This window comes from Scyliorhinus torazame, chromosome 13, assembly GCF_047496885.1.
Source record: "Scyliorhinus torazame isolate Kashiwa2021f chromosome 13, sScyTor2.1, whole genome shotgun sequence".
NCBI classification, from domain to species: Eukaryota; Metazoa; Chordata; class Chondrichthyes; order Carcharhiniformes; family Scyliorhinidae; genus Scyliorhinus; species Scyliorhinus torazame.
In genome coordinates, this window is record NC_092719.1 from 75001724 (window position 1) to 75027919 (window position 26196).

Here is a 26196-nt window from a genome sequence, read left to right on the forward strand (position 1 = left end):
CCCAGTTGCAACGGCCGCTCCCAGTGCTGGTCCTGATCCTGTTGTCTGATGTGAGGCTTGACGGTGCCCGACAAGAGCAGACAACACATGTGTGGGTCCACTCCCTCACCCTGCTGGAACTAATGCCTGTGTAGAGTATTAACTAATGCAAGACTACCTTGTTACTTATTAATTGAGATGCTTTTAACTGTCTAAAGGCAAATACATTTTCACTAGATTCAACTAATGTATATCTTGATAAACCTCTGCAGAGTACAGATTTCACTAAAACTTTATGCTGTTGGCATAGGTCCTTGCAAAATTGCTGTTTCGTGTCCCTCCAATCTATTGGTGTATGTCATAATGGATTGGTAAAAAGAAAAGGCTCTGATAATTGTTAACTAAACTAATCAAGGGACTCAATACCCCTCCTGACACGGGGTTATTGAGAAAAGGTATTTGATGGATAGCTGTCCAAATACTTAGTCAGAGGTTAGACTGAAGGGACATCTTAAAGGAGAGGATTGGGAGGAATTTTGGTGCTTTAGAGCCTTGACAGCTGAAACATTACAATCAGGGATGTTGAAGGTGCCAGAATTAGAAGAGCGGGACATTTCACAGGCTTATGGGGCTGAAGGAAGTGGCAGAGATGTGGGGGTGTCGATGCCACTGTTGAGGCCACTGAGGGATTTGAAAACAAGACAAGAATTTTAACAATTGAGGCACTGCCCGACTGTGAGTCAAGTGAGCACAGGTAGAGGCAATGGGTGAACTGGGCTTGAGCGAGTTGGAAAAGAGAAAACAGAGTTGCGAATGAGCACAGGTTTAAGTATCGTGGAAAGTGGACTGGTGGCCATAGAGCAGTGGAATGGTCAAAACAAGAGGTAGTAAAGACTGAAGACGAATGAGAAGGTGATCAGATGATGTTCCAGTGGTTGGAAATACATTGCAGTGTCAAATAATGCAGCCAGGCTAAGAGGGTCTAGTTCAGCCACGGACAAGTGTCAGGGATGGAGATGGAATTAAGGCTAGGGAATGGAGATTCTGACAAAGACACTAGTTTTGGTTCAATTGGAGGAAGTTTCTGCTCATCTAATGCTAGACATGGAACAAACAATGCAACAATATGGAGACAATGAAGGCGTCATGAGAGATTAGTGATGTATCAGAGCTGAATACAATCAACCTAACATGGGGAACCTAACATTTTGTTTTCTGTTGATTCGCCGAGAGGCAGCAGAAAGATAAGTAATGGGAAGGGGATAAATATTTATCTTTAGAGGCTCCAAAGTTAATGTTGTTGAAGTGAGAGGGAAAAAAAAGCAATTGCAGGTGATTTGCTGACCTGACTGAATAGATAAGAATAGAATGAGGTGAGGGCTAACCCACACGGCTGGACAACAGAGGAGAATAATAACACCAACCGTGCCAAAAGCTGCAGACCTGTTGAGAAGGTCAAGGAGGGACATTGGACCATGATCAGGGTAAGGGTGGACACCTGATTGGAGGGAATCAAACATGGATTTTCGGGAAAGATGGCCATGGATAAGGGATGCGGGATCATCTTCAAGAACATCTTCAAACACTGAGGCACATCCAGGAGGGGGAGACTTACCTGGACACTGTGTTTCAGGAGGCAGTCACACCTGTCAGAGTAAGTAGTTTAAATCCAGCCAGTGGCCAGGGACAGCAGGGTGTGACTGCAAGTCAGGCAGGTAAAGGGAACCAGCAGTCAGGAACTCAGGAGCCTCAGCCCTTGACCCTGTCCAACAGGTATGAGGCACTTGCTCCCTGTGTGGATGGCGAACAGGGCTGCAGGAAGGATGAGTCAGCTGACCAAGGCACCATGGTTCAGCAGGCCATTCAAGGGGAGGGAGTAAATAGGCAAGTTGTAGTTGTAGGGGATTCTATTATCAGGGGGATAGATAGTATCCTTTGTGAGCAGGATAAAGAGTCCCACATGGTATGTTGCCTGCCCGGTGCTAGGGTGCGGGACATCTCTGACCGGCTTGAAAAGATACTGGAGAGGGAGGGGGAGGATCCAGTTGTTGTGGTCCATGTCGGTACCAACAACATAGGCAAGTCTAGGAAAGAGGACCTGTTTAGAGATTATAAAGAGCTAGGATTCAAATTAAAAAACAGGTCCTCAAGGGTCATAATCTCCGGATTACTGCCCGAGCCACGTGCAAATTGACATAGGGAGGCAAGAATAAGGGAAGTTAACATGTGGCTGAAAGAGTGGTGTTGGAAAGAGGGGTTCCTTTTCATGGGACACTGGCATCAGTTTTGGGACAGGGGGGACCTATACCGTTGGAATGGTCTCCACCTGAACCGAGCTGGGACCAGTGTTCTGGCGAAAAGAGTAAATAGGGTGGTCAATAGGACTTTAAACTAGAGATTGGGGGGGAAGGGAAAGTCAGGGAACCAAGAGGTGAAGTAATCAGTGGGAAGCGTAGCTGCTTAGGAATACAAAAAAGCACGAAAAGACAGAACTCAGGAGAGGTTACGATAGTCCCCATCCCACAAAATATGACACAGCGTATGGAAAGGCTCAGTAAACCAAGGTCCCCCCACACTAAGAAAACAAAAAGGGACGGTCAATCGAGAATTAAAGGTGCTATATTTAAATGCGCGCAGTGTACGGAACAAGGTAGATGATCTTATGGCCCAGATTGTGACTGTTGTAGTGTTGGGTGTTCTGATGTACAGATGAACCAACACGGTTGTATTTTGTACAACGCTGTTTTATTTCAACTTGTTATTTACAGTTCTGTCTTGATACTCTGCACGTGGTGACTCCCTGTGTGTGATGTTAATCAGGTCCTGTCCTTGTCCTGGTCTCCAGATCTACTGGCCACCAGGTGTTGTGTTTCTTCTCTTATACTGTCTCTGTCCTTGTCTATCATTGGTTGTCGTGTTGTGTGTGCTGATTTGTCTGTTGGTGTGTCTATCATGATGTGTGTGTTTGAATATCATGACATCCCCCCTTTTTTACAAAATTATGTGCCTACGTGGTTATAAATACGAATGTGTCATGAGTGCATCTAAAAGTGTGTGTGTGTGATATTTACAGCAGGTTCATGTGGCGTAACTATATACATGGGGCGATGTCGGGTGTGTCATGCTAACGAGGTTGTACCATAACAAAACAGGAAGACGAAAAACTTTGAAGTGTGGTCCGGTGAAACGATATCTGGAATGATAAAACAGTAACATGTTACAATACAATAGTGTTTCAACTTTAACGTGTGAACAGTCTCATAAGTCTAATCTAGTAGGTGTGCGACGAATTTGGGTTGACCGCCTCAAGGGTGGGTCGAGAACCACCGGCTGAGGTGCGAGCTTGGCCACGGGTGGCGATGGAAGGGGCATGATCTGTGGCAGCTCCACGAAGTCATCCTCGGGAACCAGTGGAGGACCCGGCGTGTGTGCGCTGTTCGGTTGCGAGCGTGGAAGGCGGCGAAGGGCTCGCCGATTGCGGCGACGCACTGATCCATCCGGCATGCGTACCAGGAACGAGCGGGGAGCCATACGTCGGAGAACTTCGGCAGGTGCTGACCAGCCACCATTTGGCAGATGAATGCGGACTTTATCCCCGGAGGACAGGGGGGGAAGATCAGTCGCCCTTGTATCGTACAGACTCTTCTGGCGATCACGCTGCAGTTGCATCTTGAGCAGTACCTTAGCATGGTCCGTTGTTGGTGTCAGGATGGAAGGCACAGTTGTCCTGAGGGTGCGACCCATCAGTAGCTGTGCTGGCGAGAGGCCCGTGGCTAGCGGGGCTGATCGATAGGCCAGCAGGGCGAGGTGAAAGTCTGATCCGGCAGCAGCAGCCTTGCAGAGGAGCCGCTTGGCAGTGTGAACACCCTTTTCCGCCTTTCCATTTGACTGTGGATGTAGAGGGCTGGATGTTACGTGTGTGAAACCATATGATGCGGCAAAGGACGACCATTCACGGCTGGCGAAACAGGGCCCATTGTCCGACATGACAGTCATCGGAATGCCGTGGCAAGCAAAGGTGTCCTTGCAGGCCCTGATGACTGCAGACGACGTCAGATCGTGTAGGGGTATGGCTTCTGGGTAATTGGAGAAGTAGTCTATGATGATAACATAGTCCATGACAAGCGCGTGAAATAGGTCGACACCCACCTTCGCCCAGGGGGACGTCACCAGCTCATGGGGCAGAAGCGTCTCAGGAGGTTGTGCCGGCTGAAACCTCTGGCAGGTTGTGCAATTGAGTACCATGTTGGCAATATCGTCATTAATGCCCGGCCAATATACCGCCTCTCGGGCCCTCAGTCTGCACTTCTCGACTCCCAAGTGGCCTTCGTGTATTTGATTGAGAATCATCTGGCGCATACTGTGCGGAATGACAATCCTGTCTAGCTTCAGAAGGATCCCATCAATGGTGGTTAGGTCATCTCGCACATTATAGAACTGCGGGCACTGCCCTTTGAGCCAACCTTCCGTCATGTGGCGCATCACTCGCTGTAGAAGGGGGTCGGCCGCTGTCTCTGCGCGTATGCGGGCCAGACTGGAGTCGTTAGCCGACAGATTTGCCGCTGTCAAAGCCACGTGTGCCTCAACTTGACATACGAACCTCTCCGCATCTGGCGGTGTACTCACTGCTCGGGATAGGGTATCCGCCACGATGAGGTCCTTCCCTGGAGTGTAGATCAGTTGGAAATCATACCTCCTGAGTTTAAGTAAGATGCGCTGGAGGCGAGGGGTCATGTCGTTCAGGTCCTTGTTTATTATGTTGACCAGGGGGCGGTGGTCAGTCTCGACCGTGAATCGTGGAAGACCATACACATAGTCGTGGAACTTGTCCAAACCAGTTAGCAAGCCCAGGCATTCTTTTTCAATTTGCGCGTAGCGCTGTTCCATAGGGGTCATGGCCCGTGATGCAGAGGCAACCGGGGCCCATGACGACGTGTTATCTTTCTGCAGGAGCACTGCTCCAATACCAGATTGGCTGGCATCAGTTGAGATTTTGGTGGGACGAGACGTGCCGAAGAACGCCAACACTGGTGCCGTGGCAAGTTTGTGTTTGAGCTTCTCCCATTCCAGCTGGTGTGTGTGTTGCCACTGGAACTCTGTAGATTTCTTTACGAGATGGCGCAGAGCCGTTGTGTGGGAAGCAATGTTGGGAATGAATTTCCCGAGGAAGTTGACCATGCCCAGGAATCGTAGTACAGCTTTCTTGTCGGCCGGCTGCGGCATGGCTGTGATGGCGCTCACCTTGTCTGCATCGGGACGGACCCCTGATCGGGAGATGTGGTCCCCCAGGAACTTCAATTCGGTCTGGCCAAAGGCACACTTGGCGCGGTTGAGGCGCAGGCCATTGTTTCGTATGCGGGCGAAAACGCGTTGGAGACGATGTATGTGCTCCTGCGGAGTGGTGGACCAGATGATGATATCGTCCACATATACGCGTACCCCTTCGATGCCTTCCATCATCTGCTCCATTATTCTGTGGAAGACCTCGGATGCCGAGATGATGCCAAATGGCATCCGGGTGTAGCAGAATCTGCCGAAAGGGGTGTTAAAAGTACATAGCTTTCGGCTGGACGGGTCCAGTTGGATCTGCCAAAATCCTTTAGAAGCATCCAGTTTGGTGAATATTTTGGCTTGGGCCATCTCACTGGCGATTTCTTCTCGTTTATGTATGGGATAGTGTTCCCGCATAATGTTATTATTTAGGTCTTTAGGGTCTATACAGATACGGAGCTCGCCAGAGGGCTTCTTGACACACACCATGGCATGGGCATGGGCGTGAGCTGACCCATGGCGTGGGCTCCGTGACCCTGGATAGGACCCCTTGGTCCTGGAGATCCTGCAGCTGCAACTTGAGGCGGTCTTTAAGTGGCGCAGGAACCCTGCGAGGTGCGTGAACGACCGGAATGGCGTCCGGTTTGAGGCGAATTTTGTATGTGTATGGCAGTGTCCCCATGCCTTCAAATACCTCCTGGTTGTGAGCAAGGAGGGATTGGAGATTTGCGTTGAAGTCAGCATCCAGGAAGTCGGATGTGTCGTCTGGAGAGAGAGACATAATTCGCTGTACAAGGTGAAGAGCCTTACATGCCTGTGCGCCCAGCAAGGAATCTTTCGATGAGCCAACAATTTCAAAGGGGAGTGTGGCCGTGTGCGTTTTGTGTGTCACCTGGAGCTGGCAAGATCCCATGGCCGGGATGACGTTCCCGTTATAGTCAACCATCTTGCACCGGGATGACTGGATAGGTGGTTTGACCTTCATGGCATGGAATGCTGAATATGCTAGGAGGTTGGCGGATGCGCCAGTGTCCAGGCGGAAAGTGATCTGCGATCGGTTGACCGTCAGGGTGGCACTCCATTCATCGGCCGGATTGATGGTGTTGACCCTGTTCACATCAATGACTGAAACCCGGAAGGCATCTTGGTCATCTGCGTCATTTGGCTGGATGTCCTGATGTACGGGCTGGACGGTCCTGACGTGTCTGCGAGGTTTTCGGAGATGTGTAGGATCCATCGGTTGAACCGCTCGACAGTAGGCAGCGTAGTGGCCCATCTTGCCACATCGTAGGCATTGTCGGTTTTTAGCAGGACATTGCCCTTTTAAATGTACAGCTCCACAGTTGCCGCACGTCATGACGTCACGGCGTTCGTTACGCCACTGCGCATGCGCAGTTCGGTCTTGCATCGGGCGCGCCTGCGCAGTGCGTCCCTCGATGTTGCCGTTGGTTTTGGCACGCAAAAGCGCGGGAGACCGCGAAAAGCGCGGGAAACGGCCGCCCTCTTCCGGCCGGGGGCCGGGAGATAATCAATTGCCTGGATGCGTTCGGCCTCGTGGGCGGCCTGGCTTGCCGACTCGACGGCTAGGGACTCCCTCCGTGCCGATTCGGTCGCCTGAAATTGGGCAAAACGGCTGGTTGCATTTTCATGGAGGACACAAGCTTCCACCGCAGACGCTAAGGTCAGGCCTTTAATTTTAAGAAGCTGCTGGCGTAGGCCACTGGAGGCAACGGCAAAAACAATCTGGTCCCGGATCATGGACTCTGAGGTGTTGCCGTAACCGCAGGACTGCGCGAGTATGCGGAGGTGCATCAGAAAGGGTTGAAAGAGCTCATCCTTACCTTGCAGGTAAGATATACCTTTCAAAACTTTCATTCACTTCAACGTTAAAGTGCTGGTCTAGCTTGTGGAGGACCGTGTCATACTTGGATTGGTTCTCGCCTTCCGCGAACACCAGTGAGTTGAATACATCGATGGTGTGCTGACCTGCGGTGGTGAGGAGCATCGCAATCTTTGTTTCGTCCGAGGCACTCTGTTTCTCGTTGGCTCGCATGTACAGTTCAAATCGCTGCTTGAAAAGCTTCCAATTAGTGCCAAGGTTCCCAGCGACTTGCAACGGCTGCGGTTTGTTGGTGATGTCCATATCTCAGGATGGCAGGTTTGCCGGCAGGTATCGATCCATTCCTGTACCATGTAGTGTTGGGTGTTCTGATGTACAGATGAACCAACACGGTTGTATTTGGTACAATGCTGTTTTATTTCAACTTGTTATTTACAGTTCTGTCTTGATACTCTGCACGTGGTGACTCCCTGTGTGTGATGTTAATCAGGTCCTGTCCTTGTCCTGGTCTCCAGATCTACTGGCCACCAGGTGTTGTGTTTCTTCTCTTATACTGTCTCTGTCCTTGTCTATCATTGGTTGTCGTGTTGTGTGTGCTGATTTGTCTGTTGGTGTGTCTATCATGATGTGTGTGTTGGAATATCATGACAACTGTCAGGTATGATGTGGTAGGCATCACAGAGACGTGGTTGCAGGGGGTTCAGGACTGGCATTTAAACATCCAGGGATTCACAACCTATCGAAAAGACAGAGAGGTGGGCAGAGGGGGCGGGGTTGCCTTGTTAATTAGGAATGAAATTAAATCAATAGCACTAAACGACATAGGGTCAGATGATGTGGAGTCTGTGTGGGTAGAGTTGAGGAACCACAAAGGCAAAAAAACCATAATGGGAGTTATGTACAGGCCTCCTAACAGTGGTCAGGACCAGGGGCACAAAATGCACCACGAAATAGGAAGTGCATGTCAGAAAGGCACGGTCACAGTGATCATGGGGGACTTCAATATGCAGGTGGACTGGGTAAATAATGCTGCCAGTGGACCCAAGGAAAGGGAATTCATTGAATGTTTACAGGAGGGCTTTTTGGAACAGCTTGTGATGGAGCCCACGAGGGAACAGGCCATTCTGGACTTAGTGTTATGTAATGAGCCAGACTTGATAAAAGATCTTAAAGTAAGGGAACACTTAGGAGGCAGTGATCATAATATGGTAGAATTCAATCTGCAATTTGAAAGAAAGAAGGTAGAATCAGATGTAAAGGTGTTACAGTTAAATAAAGGTAACTACAGGGGCATGAGGGAGGAACTGACGAAAATCGACTGAGAGCAGAGCCTAGTGGGAAAGACAGTAGAACAGCAATGGCAGGAGTTTCTGGGAGTAATTGAGGACACAGTACAGAGGTTCATCCCAAAGAAAAGAAAGATTATCAGAGGGGGGATTAGGCAGCCATGGCTGACAAAGGAAGTTAGGGAATGCATCAAAGCAAAAGAGAAAGCCTACAATGTGGCAAAGAGTAGTGGGAAGTCAGAAGATTGGGAAGGCTACAAAAACAAACAGAGGATAACAAAGAGAGAAATAAGGAAAGAGAGGATCAAATATGAAGGTAGGCTAGCCAGTAACATTAGGAATGACAGTAAAAGTTTCTTTAAATACATTAAAAACAAATGGGAGGCAAAAGTAGACATTGGGCCGCTCCAAAATGACGCTGGTAATCTAGTGATGGGAGACAAGGAAATAGCTGAGGAACTGAATAAGTACTTTGCGTCAGTTTTCACAGTAGAAGACATGAGTAATATCCCAACAATTCAGGAGAGTCAGGGGGCAGAGTTGAATATGGTAGCCATCACAAAGGAGAAAGTGCTAGGGAAACTAAGAGGTCTAAAAATTGATAAATCTCTGGGCCCAGATGGGCTACATCCTAGAGTTCTAAAGGAGATAGCTAAAGAAATAGTGGAGGCATTGGTTATGATCTTTCAAACGTCACTGGAGTCAGGGTAAGTCCCAGAGGATTGGAAAATCGCTGTTGTAACCCCCCTGTTCAAGAAGGGAACAAGGAAAAAGATGGAAAATTAGAGGCCAATTAGCCTAACCTCGGTTGTTGGCAAGATTCTAGAATCCATTGTTAAGGATGAGATTTCTAAATTCTTGGAAGTGCAGGGTCGGATTAGGACAAGTCAGCATGGATTTAGTAAGGGGAGGTCGTGCCTGACAAACCTGTTAGAGTTCTTTGAAGAGATAACACATAGGTTAGACCAAGGAGAGTCAATGGATGTTATCTATCTTGATTTCCAAAAGGCCTTTGATAAGGTGCCTCACGGGAGACTGCTGAGTAAAATAAGGGCCCATGGTATTCGAGGCAAGGTACTAACATGGATTGACGATTGGCTGTCAGGCAGAAGGCAGAGAGTTGGGATAAAAGGTTCTTTTTCGGAATGGCAACTGGTGACGAGTGATGTTCGCAGGGTTCAGTGTTGGGGCCACAGCTGTTCTCTTTATATATTAACGATCTAGATGACGGGACTGGGGGCATTCTGGCTAAGTTTGCCGATGATACAAAGATAGGTGGAGGGGCAGGTAGTATGGAGGAGGTGGGGAGGCTGCAGAAAGATTTAGACAGTTTAGGAGAGTGGTCCAAGAAATGGCTGATGAAATTCAACGTGGGCAAGTGCGAGGTCTTGCACTTTGGAAAAAAGAATAGAGGCATGGACTATTTTCTAAACGGTGACAAAATTCATAATGCTGAAGTGCAAAGGGACTTAGGAGTCCTAGTCCAGGATTCTCTAAAGGTAAACTTGCAGGTTGAGTCCGTAATTAAGAAAGCAAATGCAATGTTGTCATTTATCTCAAGAGACTTGGAATATAAAAGCAGGGATGTACTTCTGAAGCTTTATAAAGCATTAGTTAGGCCCCATTTAGAATACTGTGAGCAATTTTGGGCCCCACACCTCAGGAAGGACATACTAGCACTGGAGCGGGTCCAGCGGAGATTCACACGGATGATCCCAGGAATGGTAGGCCTAACATACGATGAACGTCTGAGGATCCTGGGATTATATTCATTGGAGTTTAGGAGGTTGAGGGGAAATCTAATAGAAACTTACAAGATAATGAATGGCTTAGATAGGGTGGACGTAGGGAAGTTGTTTCCATTAGCAGGGGAGACTAGGACCCAGGGGCACAGCCTTAGAATAAAAGGGAGTCACTTTAGAACAGAGATGAGGAGAAATTTCTTCAGCCTGAGGGTGGTGGGTCTGTGGAATTCATTGCCACAGAGGGCGGTGGAGGCCGGGACGTTGAGTGTCTTTAAGACAGAAGTTGATAAATTCATGATTTTTCGAGGAATTAAGGGCTAAATCGAGTTGAAATCAGCCATGATTGAATGGTGGAGTGGACATGATGGGCCGAATGGCCTTACTTCCGCTCCTATGTCTTATGGTCTTATGGTCTAACATTGGAGTGGAAAGAGAGGTTGGAGATTGGTGAGTGGGTGGGTGGGTGGGAAGAACATGGGGGGCCAAGGTTTGTGTTTTGAGGGGACTGATTATGATCAACATTCCTTATCTTTTCTTTGAGTCCATGGCAGTTTAAAAAAATTACTTTGTGCTGCCACACACAAGTGATAAAATTTAAAGAGAGTCGATTTGGGACTTCAGAGTTCTTAGCGGGAATGTTGATGATTTTAACAGATTTAATGGGAATGGAGACAGTAGAGTCATAGAGTACATGTGGAGATGGAATCATTCACAATCCTAGGTGTCACTGCTATTTGATCAAAAGCCACAGCAGTCATTGATCCAATAACTTTAATTACTGGCGACTGTCGGATGATTTACCAGTGAGGCAGCCTCAATCTGTGGAGTACATGCCTCAGTGGCAGACACTCTAGCCTCAACATCGACATGAAAAGTGATATTTGTAATTTGCAGAGGTTAAAGTGGATGACCAGCTATTTCCAATATTTAATTGGCTAAGTGTCCCTCCTAATTGTAAAATGAGAAGCACAACTCAGACAAGTTAATAAAAAGATTGAAAGAATATATTCAAAGCATAAATATACTTATGGAGTCCTGGAAACAATATACAGAGCCAAAAATATTTCAGACCACGACAATAAATTAAGAGAACCTTCACAACTTAAAGACAGGGCAATCAATAGATCAATTTACCCTCAGTGCATTATTAAACCTATTTACCTAATTCTTAAACAACATTGTCAACAATGATTAATCCGCTCTTTGTTGCATGCATTATATCTGCGCAGAGTCTTCCTGACAGAACTTCTGTTTGCATAAAATTGTTTTGAGCATAATCACGCACCCATATTTGATCATTACTGCCCCTCAAGTAAATGCTACAGTAATTACGTTTAGGCGATTAGTGCTGAGAAAGAGAATTGAATTGAATTTTACCATTCACTATCAACACAGAGCACCAAGTTAAATATAGTGGGGGGCAAATGTAAGGTTTCTGCTATTTGGTTCCACCTATAATTTAATCCAAATGGTCTCTCTAAATGCTCCAATTTGATCTTCCACTGCAATTGCAAATATTGCTTCCTTGAATAAGATTTCTAATTTAATGAAATTTACACCAAGTTATGGGTAGTTTGTGCTGGTGTTGAGACCGCCCGCATTAATTTTACATTGGATTCTTTTGGTATTCATCCCATCAGTCATTGAGAAATTGGAAGGACAGTCTGTTAACTTACTCTGCTCTCTGTTTAATGTAATATTTCTATCATTTCTCTGTACCTAATCTAAATCTACCTTTGTTATTTGAGATTTCCACTATTTCAGTGCGCAGTAATTGCAGAGGCCCCCCAACCCAACATCCCACCACCAGTCTGCACTCAGGGGCTGGTTTAGCACACTGGGCTAAATCGCTGGCTTTTAAAGCAGACCAAGTCAAGCCAGCAGCACAGTTCAATTCCTGTACCAGCCTCCCTGAACAGGCGCTGGAATGTGGTGACTAAGGGCTTTTCACAGTAACTTCATTTGAAGCCTACCTGTGACAATAAGCAACTTTCATTTTCAACTGACCATAACACGGATCAATTTTCACTTTGCTACCCTTTCTCTTGGCATGATCCTCTTTAACTTATGATTCTCCGTGTCCGTTCCTCTTTCTCTCTCTGATTTTCTCATCTGTCTATTATGAAATTAGATTTGTCGTTAAGTACAGTCTTACTGAATTTAGCTCAGGGAACCATTATTTTCTGGATTTCGGCACACATTAGACAATTTTAAACTTGAACTCCTTTTACAGGTAAAGAAAACGGTGAATTAGACGTGTAAACTTAAAAGAGTTGAAGTTTGTGATTCTCACCACATGGACAAATAACTCCGTCAGGTTATCCTACTAGCATTACAATAGTAATTAATCATCAGTCAGTCATTAATTAGCCTTGTTAAGAGGCTAACAGTGAACCAAGACGATCGAAGAATTTGAGTATTGTCTCACAGCTGGTTTCTCATGAATGCTGGCAGTTCAGTTCTCATCAAAGTAAGAACTATTGCAATTTAAAACTTGAGTTGCAGCCAAGTGTGTGTATCTGTTTAAGGTCACTTACATCACTGGCTCACATCGTGAGAAAGTTGTATTGGTCATACTGTCCTGGAGAAGGAAGCTGTCCTGAGCCACAGCTGTGTATGTTTAAATTTCCCAATGGATTATCAGTACAACTTCAAATTGTTCCTCTCGTCTTGTCCCATAACTGGAACCAGACTGCTCTCTTTCCTGAAAGCCACAGTATAACGCTCAATTTAAAAAAATAGAGAGAGAGAGAATAGAAAATGGAATGGATGATTTATGGGAAAATCTGAAGCAACTTCAGCATGACCTGCAACCTTCAGTCTGTTGCTGGCTCTACTCCTGAATCTAGGCATCTGAAATCAACATAAAATCAATTAACATAATGCACTGGGAATACATATTAAAAGCTCTATATGTGCTTCAGGCAGCCATGTAAGATTAAAGTAACTGTAATACTTTTTAAGGAATACAATCATTTGAAAGAGTTTCGCAATCTATTGATATTCTTAACTTGCAACAAGTTCCACTCAATTGTTACTCCATGCTCGCTGACCTGCATTGGCTCCCGGTTCAGCAATGCCTCCCCAATTTTTTTAATTGTCAACCTTGTTTTCAAATCTTCTCTTCTCTTCAGGGTCGAGGATGACTTGCTTTCATGCTAAAAGTTAGTTCCCAGGTGACTGAGGAGTCCGATGTGCAACCTACAGTCTCTGTCACAGGTGGGGCAGGCGGTGGGTGGAGGAGCAGGTGAATGAGGTGCCCAGTTTGCCATGTGCTCCTTTTTCTGCGAAGCTTGACTTCAGCTTGTTATTGGCGATGAAACTTTCGATGGTCTTGGGCCGGGGATTCCCTGGTGTCGGTGAGAATGTACTTTTTCCGAGGAGCTTTTGAGGGTGTCCCTGTAATCTAAAAAATCCTCCAATTCTGGCCTCTTGTCCATCTCCGACTGTGATCACTGCACATTTGGTAGCCATGCTCTCAGCCCCACTAGAATCCCTTCCTAAATTTCTCTCCCTATCTGACTACCACATTAAAACCTATCTATATCATAGAATCATAGAACCCTTACAGTGCAGAAGGAGGCCATTCGGCCCATCGAGTCTGCACCGACCCTTCAAAAGAACACCATACCTAGGTCCACTACCCCACACTTTCCCTGTAACCCAGTAACCCCACCTAACCTTTAGTACACTAAGGACAATTTAGCATGGCCAATCCACCTAACCTGCACACCTTTGGACTGTGGGAGGAAACCGGAGCAGCCGGAGGAAACCCATGCAGACACGTGGAGAACATGCAAACTCCACACAGATAGTGACCCAAGTCTGGAATTGAACCGGGGTCTCTGGCATTGTGAGGCTAACCACTGTGCCCCTGTGCCGCCCCACGACAAATGTTTTGGTCATCTATGTGGACCGGCCCAATTTTGTTTGACAATGCTCCTTTGAAAACACCTTAGGACATTTTACTACATTTATGCACTACATAATTACAAGCTGCTCTCATTATAATTTCCTATTCTCACGTAAAACAAATATTTGTTCATATCTTTCTGAATTTTGTTGCCTGGCGAAGATAAATGTGTCAAATAAAATGTAACATAAACTATTTTGTAGGACCGTAGTATTTCTTTGAAGTATAGCATCCATTGCACAACAGGAATGTGCCCAATCATGATTGATCCGAGAATTTTATTCTTGTTTGGGATCAGCACATGCGACCATCTGCACTTGCTGTATGAAGATTCATGATGTATGCCAACGTTCAGTCATTTTTAAGCTACACAACATTAACAACAGCTTCCTCGAAAACCCCTTCACTGTCAAACAATAATGGTCCTAGTAGGGCTTGAGGAGCTAGTTGGTTGGGATCATCGTGCTTGAGCGATGCCATCATATGAAATGAAAATGGCTTATTGTCACAAGTAGACTTCAAATGAAGTTACTGTGAAAAGCCCCTAGTCGCCACATTCCAGCACCTGTTCGGGGAGGCTGTTACAGGAATTGACCCATGCTGCTGGCCTGACTTGGTCTGTTTTCAAAGCCAGCGATTTAGCCCAGTGCTAAACAGCCCCTTATGAAAGATGAAGATTCTTCAAGGTAGGCAATCTTTTGTTTGTCATCATTCGGGTACCTTTCACATCCTGTCAGAATCACAATAAATTGACTAACATATCTGAAGGAGAGAGGGCCAGTTCTTGTTGCAGAAACAGATGTGTTAAGTACAATACCCTGGAAGTCGCCCAAATGTAAACAGTAATGTCTGGTAAATGTGTTTGCCATTTGGCTGCCTTACAGACATTGCTATTAGAATTATAAAAGTAGTCCAATTAAGGCCTATTCAACGAGTAGAATGACTAGGGTGTTAATTGCTTTAATGATGCAATGGAAAAGATACTCCATTGCCCATTTTGCCATTAATATTTTTCCACTGAGCTGCCTAAGTTCGTCTTTCTGTAAGACACAAGTAAATGTGGGGGATTTCCTATAATCTTGAATTTGATTACACAAAAATGAAGTGTTCCCTGCGCAGTGAACTAATTGAATAATAGGCAGGGATAAAAAGGCATAACACACAGAGACTCATCTAGTACTAAAGCCTGAAGCTCGCTAGTATTACATATTGAAACTAGTGATAAATAATACTGTCTTGAATTAATTTAAATACTGTCTTAAATTAAAGGGCATTTTTATTAATAGGGACTCTGGGCTACATTTGCCAATCATTGAGTAAGAATGGTTGTAAACTCTTGCTCTGGTTTAGCTCAGTGGGCTAAACAGCTGGTTTGTAATGCAGAACAAGGCCAGCAGCGCGGGTTCAATTCCTGTACCAGCTTACCCGAACAGGTGCCGGAATGTGGCGACTAGGAGCTTTTCACAGTAACTTCATACTTGTGACAATAAAAGATTATTATTATTCAATACCTTTTTTTTGCAACGTGAAATTATAGCTTTTATTTATTCTTTGGGTTAGATCCTGGTGGATCAACTCTGCTTTGGCATAACTTGATAGAAATTTTAAACTTCCTTGCAATTGAACAAGCCATGGTAGAAATGAATGCCCTTTGGTCAGTGTAAGTGCTTTTTCTCTAATTTAACAAAAATGAAAGAGTGATGAAAACATAGGCAAAATTCCAGCTTAAGTGTGACCGAAAATAAACGCTGAAAATCATTAAAATTCAATCCTAGAAATGGTAACTTTACAAAACTGCCATTCAGAATTTAGAAGGTGAATCCATTACAAGCTCTGGTTACATGTGTGCTTTTAGACCCATCCCAGAGATTTGACCATGGCGCCCATGTTGACACTCCAATGCAGTGCTGCACTGTCGGAGACAGTTGGAGACTAGACCAAGGCCGTTTGCCATTTCAAGTCGAAGTAAAAGATTCCATGGTTCTATTTCTAAGAAGAGCGAGGGAACTTCTCCTCGGCGTTGTGGCCAATGTTTATCCTTTAACCAACATTACTGAAACAGATTAGCTACTGTAGCCGGACATTGGAGTTTGTGGGATTCACTGTGAGCAAATTAGCTGCAATGGTATTTACATTACAATGATGACTACATGTGAAAAGTACATCATTGACTGTGAAGAACTTTTGGGACACCTTGAGGTAACAAAAGGCAATGTATAATTGCGAGTCTTTCTTTCCGTGGTAACGTAAAAAAAAATCTCAATCATTTAAATTGCCACTCTTATTCTCTGTGGCTTCAAATGAAGTTACTGTGAAAAGCCCCTAGTCGCCACATTCCAGCGCCTTCCCAGCCTCCCCGAACAGGTGCTGGAATGTGGCAACTAGGGGCTTTTCACAGTAACTTCATTTGAAGCCTACTTGTGACAATAAGCGATTCTCATTTCATTTTGTTTTTTCTCTGCTAAAGCTATGTGAGAATCTGCAGGTGTTATTATTGTATAAAATAGCCTCGACTGCAATTCTAATGGGGGCAGGTCAATATTAAAATGACAACCAGTTGGTCTCTTACGCTTCTTGTAGCAAGGCTAATAAAAACAGACTGAGCATTTTAAATAAATGCTCAGTCAGAAAACCGCTAAATGAGTTTACCCGACATGTCCTGGATATTTGTCTTTGTTTTGAACTCATGCCTTTCCCTGATCTTCAAGGTCAAACATGCACAATGAGTGCAAGTTTTAATCCAAGCTTTCTTTAGAATTCTTGCCAATTTCACTCATGTGACTTGGGAGGGATGAGATGCAGAACATTCAAGTTAATATACAAGATGAGTTGATACATACGTCACATTCAACGCTCTTGGTAATGGAAATTTCTGGCTGTTCTTAATCTGACCGTTGAACTAAGCAGTGATATGGAGGTGGTGTAACTGCGGAAGGGTTTCACTTCCCTGCACATCTGTCTAAAGATGTGTAGGGAAGTGAACCCCTTCCATGCAGTTGCGCCATGTCCATATCACTGTTTAGGTCAACGGTCAGATTAAGAACAGCCAGAAATTTCCATTACCAAGAGCGTTGAATGTGACGTACGTATCAACTAGTCTTGTATGTTAACTTGGATGTTCTGCATCTCATCTCTCCCAAGTCACATGAGTGAAATTGGCAAGAATTCTAAAGAAAGCTTGGATTAAAACAAGAGTGCACATGATTTTTTTAAATTGAATCCATTAGCCCTTGTATTATACAATGGCAAGCATCAAAATTAAGAGGGAAAGTATGCACAACAGCCTGAATTTATATGGTGCCTTTTACATAGCAAAACATCCCAAAACACTTCGGAACAGTGTTATCAAATTACATTTTGTGACAGAACCTCAGAAACAGGTATCAGGATTGGGGACCAAGATCTTTGCCAAAGAGACGGTTCTCGAGGAGGAAAGAGAGATATCGAAAACCTGAAAGAGGAAGAGTGTGTAACAGGCTCAATGTTCACAATGGCAAAGTGAGTCAGGGTGAAGCTCCTCATGGCCAGAGCAAAAATAAATTCCTTTCTTTATTCATAAAAAATAATCTAATCTTACTTTGCAGGTGGAGGCCATTCAGCCCATCGTGCCTGTGCTGTCTTAGTGAAGGAACTATCCAGTTTATCACACTTCCCACCCCGTGGCCCCTTTTTAAAGTATTTATCTAATTCCCTTTTGAAAGTTTCTATTAAATCTCCTTCCACCTTCCCAGGCTATGTGTTCAAGTTTATAATACTTGGCTGAGTCAAAAAGACAATCTTTAGCTCCCCGCACAACATATTTGTTGTCACTGAACAGCTAAAAAGAGCATGTTGGGACAAAAATTAGTGGTGGTGTTATTAAGCGTTGAACACTGGTTTAAATGAGTCAATCGCTCTTTTATTTTCAATGTGTTCATTTATGCAGGTTAACTTTGATGAAAGCAGTCGATAGAAGAAGGTCATGATATTGAACATACGCCGAATAATATCACTGACATTAACTTTTGACTGCATTATTTCAATGCTTGTGGCAGTTGCAACAGTTTCAAAATTAAGAGCACTTTAGTACTATGGCGACACCATGTGGTAGATAGTGTTCATTCCTCTTAGCTGCCCTCTGAGAGGTTTGGCATTGGACACTAAAAGGCAAGGTCCACAGTGGGTTCCTTTTAAAAGGGTAAGGCCTTTGACTGGATACATCTGTACTCCATGGGGAGGGAGGGGGGAGTGGATGGTTGGGGGGAGGCATTGTGGTTTTGCCACTGTGCTGGTAATCAAGAGACCCAGGGTATTACTCAGGGGATTCAGGTTTGAATTCCACCACAATTGTTATGTATCAGAGAATACATCCCAGCTGGTAAAGTATCACAGGATGTGTAGTGATGGCAGCAGAGTGTTTGCATGGGTTTTGTGAGGGCCACAAAGAATCCAGCACGAGTTTTAAGGATACAAAGTAATAACATTTATTTACAATAACATACATATATATATATATATTAACAGCAGCAACTTCCCTTGCTGCACACTCCTTCCTGCTGGTTCCAAACTGGCCAGCTTTATTTATACATGGAGTTTACTAATGGTTTCTCCGCCCCCCCTCATTGGGGAAGCTCACACTCCCACAGGATTGTGGGATTGTCATTAGTCCCCAGCCAATGGTAAACAGGCAGGTTATAACATCCCTCCCCCCCCAAAGTCCAAGGAATCCACCGAAGACCCTGGCGAAGGAGGGCATCGGACTCGTTTTGCCGCAGGCCGGACACCATTTGCACGCGGCGCTGGATCAGGCGGCGTGTAACGAGACGGAGACCGGCGCTTCCGTGATGAACGGCGTAACGGTTGTACATCCACGGCCCGTGGACCCGAGGATTCCCCCACTGATGCGTCCTGTGTCTCCATCTCGGAGTCAGAGTCTGCTGCCCCGTCATGTCAGCGTCTCTATATCCATTCGGTTCTGTAACGACCTGTGCAAGCTTTGAGTGAGGCACCAGAGGAAGATTATGAGGACTACCTTCCATTGTCTTCGGTCTCTGCTGCTGTAGAAATGAGCTCCGGGGGCGGGGAATCTTTGGAGGGGATAGTCTTCTGGACCGAACGTGGTCTACATGTTTGCGCTGGAGACGACCCTGGGCTTGCACCTGGTAAGATATAGGGCCCGTATGGCAAAAAATTATGCCAGGAACCTACTGGGCACCACCAGCAAAATTCCGAATGAACACTTGGTCACCGGGCGCAAACTGCCGAATCGGCCGATGCCAAGAAAATCCCTGTCCCTGCCGTTCTTGTGAGCGGCGTACTTTTGTGCCAATGTCTGGGAAAACCATACTAAGGCGGGTGCGAAGTCTCCGGCCCATTAGAAGTTCTGCCGGAGCTACCCCAGTCACCGCATGGGGAGTGGTCCTATACGTAAACAAACAGCGAGCCAATCTCGTGTCCATTGATCCGGAAGACTGCTTCTCTAGGCCTCTTTTGAATGTCTGCACTGCGCGCTCTGCCAACCCATTTGAAGCCGGGTGGTAAGGGGCAGTGCGGATATGGCGTATGCCGTTCATCTTTATGAACCTCACAAACTCCTCACTCGTGAATGGAGTGCCGTTATCCGTGACCAGCACCTCAGGGAGGCCATGCGTACTAAAAGACAAACGCATCTTTTCAATTGTTGCGCAGGACGTTGTCCCCTGCATCTTATGCACCTCTAGCCATTTAGACTGGGTGTCGATTAATAGAAGGAACATGGATCCTTGAAAAGGGCCTGCGAAATCTGCATGCAAGCGCGCCCAAGGCCGCCCTGGCCATTCCCAGTGATGTAGGGGCGCGGTCGGCGGAAGCTTCTGATGCTCCTGGCAAATGGAGCAGTTTTGGGCCACCTTCTCAATGTCGGTGTCGAGGCCTGGCCACCAGACATATCTCCGGGCAAACATTTTCATTTTGGTCACACCTGGATGCCCATTGTGCAAGTCTCTTAGTATCAGCTCCTGGCCTTTTTCCGGGACAATCATGCGCGTCCCCCACAAGAGGATGCCGTCTTCCACGCTGAATTCTGACAGCTTGGAGGAAAATGCCCGCAACTCGCCTGGGAGCTGTCTATGCTGCCCACCATAGAGGACTATGTGCCGAACCTTTGACAGGACTGGCTCCGTCTGGGTCCACTCATGGATCTGTGATGCCGTGACAGGCAAGGTGTCCATAAAATTTAGGGTTGCAACCACCTCACCGGTCGTGGGGGTCGACATGGAGCCGGTCGATAAAGGCAATCGGCTCAGTGCATCGGCATTTGCTATCTGCGTACCTGGTTTGTGCTCCAGAGAATACTCGTATGCAGCAAGCAACAAAGCCCAGCACTGGACCCGTGCGGACGCAATGGGCGGTATTGGCTTATCCTCTCTGAAAAGTCCCAACAGAGGCTTATGACCAGTCACGATAGTGAAATGGCGGCCATACATGTACTGGTGGAAGTGATTCACCGCAAAAACCACTGCCAGGCCCTCCTTCTCGATCTGCGCGTACTTTTTCTCCGCTGCAGTCAATGTGCGGGAGGCGAAAGCTATCGGTCGCTCGGCCCCGTTCTCCATTTTGTGGGACAGGACGGCCCCAATACCATACGGGGATGCATCACATGTGACGAGCAAAGGCTTTTCAGGATCATAGTAGGTTAGTAACCCAGACGACGACAATTGTTGCTTTACCCGCCGGAAAGCAGTTTCTTGCGGCTGACCCCAAACCCAGGTGTGATTTTTCTTTAGCAGCAGGTGCAAGGGGGCCAGCGTAGTTGCCAGGCTGGGGAGGAACTTCCCGTAATAGTTTACAAGACCAAGAAAAGAGCGAAGATGCGAAGTGTCAGTCGGGGTGGGAGCCTGTTGAATCGCACGCACCTTTTCTGCGACGGGGTGCAAACCTTCGCGGTCCACCCGATAACCTAGGTAGACTACTTCCTTTGCCTGAAATACGCACTTTGTGCGACGTAAACGGACTCCAGCCTCCGAAAAGCGTCTAAGGACAGCCTCCAGATTTTCCAAATGTTCCTGCTCCGAAGTCCCTGTAATCAAAACGTCATCTAAGTAGACAGCGACACGTGGTAAACCTCTTAAAATGCCCTCCATAACACGTTGAAAAATAGCGCAGGCAGAGGATACTCCAAAGGGCATCCGTGTATATTCATACAGGCCCCGGTGTGTATTAATCGTTACATATGGTCGGTAGGCAGGGTCCAGCTCCAACTTTAGGTAGACGTAACTCATATCTAATTTTGTGAACGAGAGTCCGCCTGCAAGCTTCGTGTAGAGATCCTCTATGCGAGGCATTGGATATCGGTCGAGTCGGGAAGCCGTATTCACTGTAAGTTTATAGTCGCCACACAAGTGAACTGTGGCATCTGGCTTCATTACAGGTACAATTGGTGCTGCCCAGTCAGCAAAATGGACGGGCCTGATAACACCCAAACTCTCCAAACGAGTGAGCTCCCCTTCTACCTTCTCGAGCAAGGTGTAAGGCACCGGGCGCGCCCGGAAATAGCACGGCGTGGCTCCTGGTTCGACTTGGATACGGGCTACGGCCCCTTTTATTTTCCCCAAACCAGGCTGGAATACATCTGGGTTTCGTCCTAGCACCTCAGTCAACCCTTCAGAAACTTGTTTGGAGGATGTGCTGCCATTGCAACCGCAAATGGCGCAACCAGTCCCGACCCAACAGGCTGGGCCCATGGCCGCGCACCATGATAAGTGGGAAACGTCCCTCCTGGCATCCATAAGCAACAGGGGTCATTGTAGTTCCTGCAATGTCCAGCGGTTCCCCCGTGTAGGTGGCCAACCTGGCCTGTGAATCGGTTAATGTAAGGGTCTGTATACCCTGCTTGATGCGGTCGAATGTCCTCTGGGCGATCACGGAGACCGCTGCACCAGTGTCCAACTCCATCTCAAGCGGGTGACCATTGACCCGTACTGTCACCTTAATGGGGGCCACACGGGGAGCTGCCACACAATGCAGCTGCAGGCAGTCGTCCTCCGTCTCCACGTCCTCAGGAGTAGTCGCCGCAGGTTCATCCACATGGAAGGTACAGCCCCTGTGCTGGTCCCAGTTTCGGTTGGAACGACGGCGCCTCTGGTGCCCCCAGGACCGGCGTCCGCGACGGGGTCGGCGCCTACAAGTCTGACACGGACATGGCTCCTCATCCATTAGTTCTGGAGAAGGCTCCCTTCGGGGAGGAATGTCCGACGGCCACTGGCGTCAGTCCGGACGTTGCCTCGCCCTAGGTACCGCAGGAGTGCGGGGGGACGTTTTCGGACAGAAGGGGTTGCACCCCAAGGCATGCACTTCCATTCCCTGTAGCTCCTGCACTCCTCGTTCTGCGCTCTCTCGGGACAATGCTATTTGAATGGCCTGTTGAAAAGTCAATGTTGGCTCAGCTAACAACTCTCTCTGGGTGGCCGCATTGTTAATACCGCAAACCAAACGGTCGCGTAACATTTCTGACAAGGTCTCACCATAGTCACAGTACTCTGCAATCCTGCGTAGCCTGGATAGAAAATCGGCAAGGGATTCTCCAGGGGTCCTCTCAGCGGTATTAAACCGGTAATGCTGGACTATCGTGGACGGGGTTGGGTTAAAATATTGCCCCACTATATTCACAAGTTCATCAAACGTTTTGGTGTCCGGCGCAGCTGGGTACGTAAGGCTCCTAATCACCCCAAACGTATGCGGGCCACAGACGGTGAGCAATATGACCACCTGGCGTTCGGTGATATTGTTTGCCCGGAAATAGTAACGCATCCGTTGTGCGTACTGGTTCCAGCTTTCCAGTGGAGCATCAAAAACACCCAAACATCCGTACAGAGGCATGGTATAATAGAAAACAACCTCCAACCTGTATCCAACAAAAATCCAGGGAGGTGGCTTCAGCAGTGCAGACAGCTATTCACTTTAACCCTCGTCGCCAGTTTTGTGAGGGCCACGAAGAATCCAGCACGGGTTTAAAGGATACAAAGTAATAATATTTATTCACAATAACATATATAACAGCAGCAGCAGCAACTTCCCTTGCTGCACACTCCTTCCTGCTGGTTCCAAACTGGCCAGCTTTATTTATACATGGAGTTTACTAATGGTTTCTCTGCCCACCTCATTGGGGAAGCTCATACTCCCACAGGATTGTGGGATTGTCATTAGTCCCCAGCCAATGCTAAGCAGGCAGGTTATAACAATGGGCTTTGCAGTTTTTCCGAAAAGCGTCTAAGGACAGCCTCCAGATTTTCCAAATGTTCCTGCTCCGAAGTCCCTGTAATCAAAACGTCATCTAAGTAGACAGCGACACGTGGTAAACCTCTTAAAATGCCCTCCATAACACGTTGAAAAATAGCGCAGGCAGAGGATACTCCAAAGGGCATCCGTGTATATTCATACAGGCCCCGGTGTGTATTAATCGTTACATATGGTCGGGAGGCAGGGTCCAGCTCCAACTGTAGGTAGACGTAACTCATATCTAATTTTGTGAACGAGAGTCCGCCTGCAAGCTTCGCGTAGAGATCCTCTATGCGAGGCATTGGATATCGGTCGAGTCGGGAAGCCGTATTCACTGTAAGTTTATAGTCGCCACACAAGTGAACTGTGGCATCTGGCTTCATTACAGGTACAATTGGTGCTGCCCAGTCAGCAAAATGGACGGGCCTGATAACACCCAAACTCTCCAAACGAGTGAGCTCCCCTTCTACCTTCTCGAGCAAGGTGTAAGGCACCGGGCGCGCCCGGAAATAGCACGGCGTGGCTCCTGGTTCGACTTGGATACGGGCTACGGCCCCTTTTATTTTCCCCAAACCAGGCTGGAATACATCTGGGTTTCGTCCTAGCACCTCAGTCAACCCTTCAGAAACTTGTTTGGAGGATGTGCTGCCATTGCAACCGCAAATGGCGCAACCAGTCCCGACCCAACAGGCTGGGCCCATGGCCGCGCACCATGATAAGTGGGAAACGTCCCTCCTGGCATCCATAAGCAACAGGGGTCATTGTAGTTCCTGCAATGTCCAGCGGTTCCCCCGTGTAGGTGGCCAACCTGGCCTGTGAATCGGTTAATGTAAGGGTCTGTATACCCTGCTTGATGCGGTCGAATGTCCTCTGGGCGATCACGGAGACTGCTGCACCAGTGTCCAACTCCATCTCAAGCGGGTGACCATTGACCCGTACTGTCACCTTAATGGGGGCCACACGGGGAGCTGCCACACAATGCAGCTGCAGGCAGTCGTCCTCCGTCTCCACGTCCTCAGGAGTAGTCGCCGCAGGTTCATCCACATGGAAGGTACAGCCCCTGTGCTGGTCCCAGTTTCGGTTGGAACGACGGCGCCTCTGGTGCCCCCAGGACCGGCGTCCGCGACGGGGTCGGCGCCTACAAGTCTGACACGGACATGGCTCCTCATCCATTGGTTCTGGAGAAGGCTCCCTTCGGGGAGGAATGTCCGACGGCCACTGGCGTCAGTCCGGACGTTGCCTCGCCCTAGGTACCGCAGGAGTGCGGGGGGACGTTTTCGGACAGAAGGGGTTGCACCCCAAGGCATGCACTTCCATTCCCTGTAGCTCCTGCACTCCTCGTTCTGCGCTCTCTCGGGACAATGCTATTTGAATGGCCTGTTGAAAAGTCAATGTTGGCTCAGCTAACAACTTTCTCTGGGTGGCCGCATTGTTAATACCGCAAACCAAACGGTCGCGTAACATTTCTGACAAAGTCTCACCATAGTCACAGTACTCTGCAATCCTGCGTAGCCTGGATAGAAAATCGGCAAGGGATTCTCCAGGGGTCCTCTCAGCGGTATTAAACCGGTAATGCTGGACTATCGTGGACGGGGTTGGGTTAAAATATTGCCCCACTATATTCACAAGTTCATCAAACGTTTTGGTGTCCGGCGCAGCTGGGTACGTAAGGCTCCTAATCACCCCAAACGTATGCGGGCCACAGGCGGTGAGCAATATGACCACCTGGCGTTCGGTGATATTGTTTGCCAGGAAATAGTAACGCATCCGTTGTGCGTACTGGTTCCAGCTTTCCAGTGGAGCATCAAAAACACCCAAACATCCGTACAGAGGCATGGTATAATAGAAAACAACCTCCAACCTGTATCCAACAAAAATCCAGGGAGGTGGCTTCAGCAGTGTAGACAGCTATTCACTTTAACCCTCGTCGCCAGTTTTGTGAGGGCCACGAAGAATCCAGCACGAGTTTAAAGGATACAAAGTAATAATATTTATTCACAATAACATATATAACAGCAGCAGCAGCAACTTCCCTTGCTGCACACTCCTTCCTGCTGGTTCCAAACTGGCCAGCTTTATTTATACATGGAGTTTACTAATGGTTTCTCCGCCCGCCTCATTGGGGAAGCTCATACTCCCACAGGATTGTGGGATTGTCATTAGTCCCCAGCCAATGCTAAGCAGGCAGGTTATAACAATGGGCTTTGCAGTTGTCCATCTCAGATTGCATGAGCAACTCCTCTTAATAAAACTGTTCATTGCATTTGAAAGAATCCAGGGTGTGGGCACCTCTGTTCCGTTTTCTTTGCGGCTAACTAGAGATATAACAAAAGAGGAAACTGGCAACGAGGATTGAAGCAAGACGGACTTTCCGAAGATGAAATTCATTGAGAAAAATAGTGGAGACGGCGTCAGGAGCAAAGAAAGATTTTTGGGACCAGGTCATTCACACATACACGTCAGACGAAACATCTTTTTTAAAGAATTCAGGCTACAACCGTGAGTGAAGAAGAACAACAGTTCGGGAAACATACTCACCATTTAACTGAGTAGAGTCTGGACTGCAGGAACCCTGCACATGGTGAAGCTTAGCGGGCTTCAGGGAATGGGGATTCTACCGACTCTGCACAGGCCACTACATGGGGAAAGTCAGACTACAGTCAGAAAAAAGGAAAACAATTCTAATTGCTTCTGAATAAGAGCATCATTTGTGCCATATTTTCCAAAGAATCAGAAGGACGGAAGTTGGTTGAAGTATAGACCCTAAGGAGCCAGGATCCGGAATGGCGGGAAGAACAGGTGCCATGGATGCCTTTGATGAAGACTGTGAGACTGGAACTCATATGAGGAAAGATTCCAATTATACTTCATAGCAAATCAAACACCAGAAGACATAAAGGTCACAACATTTCTCAGTTTGGTAGGGCG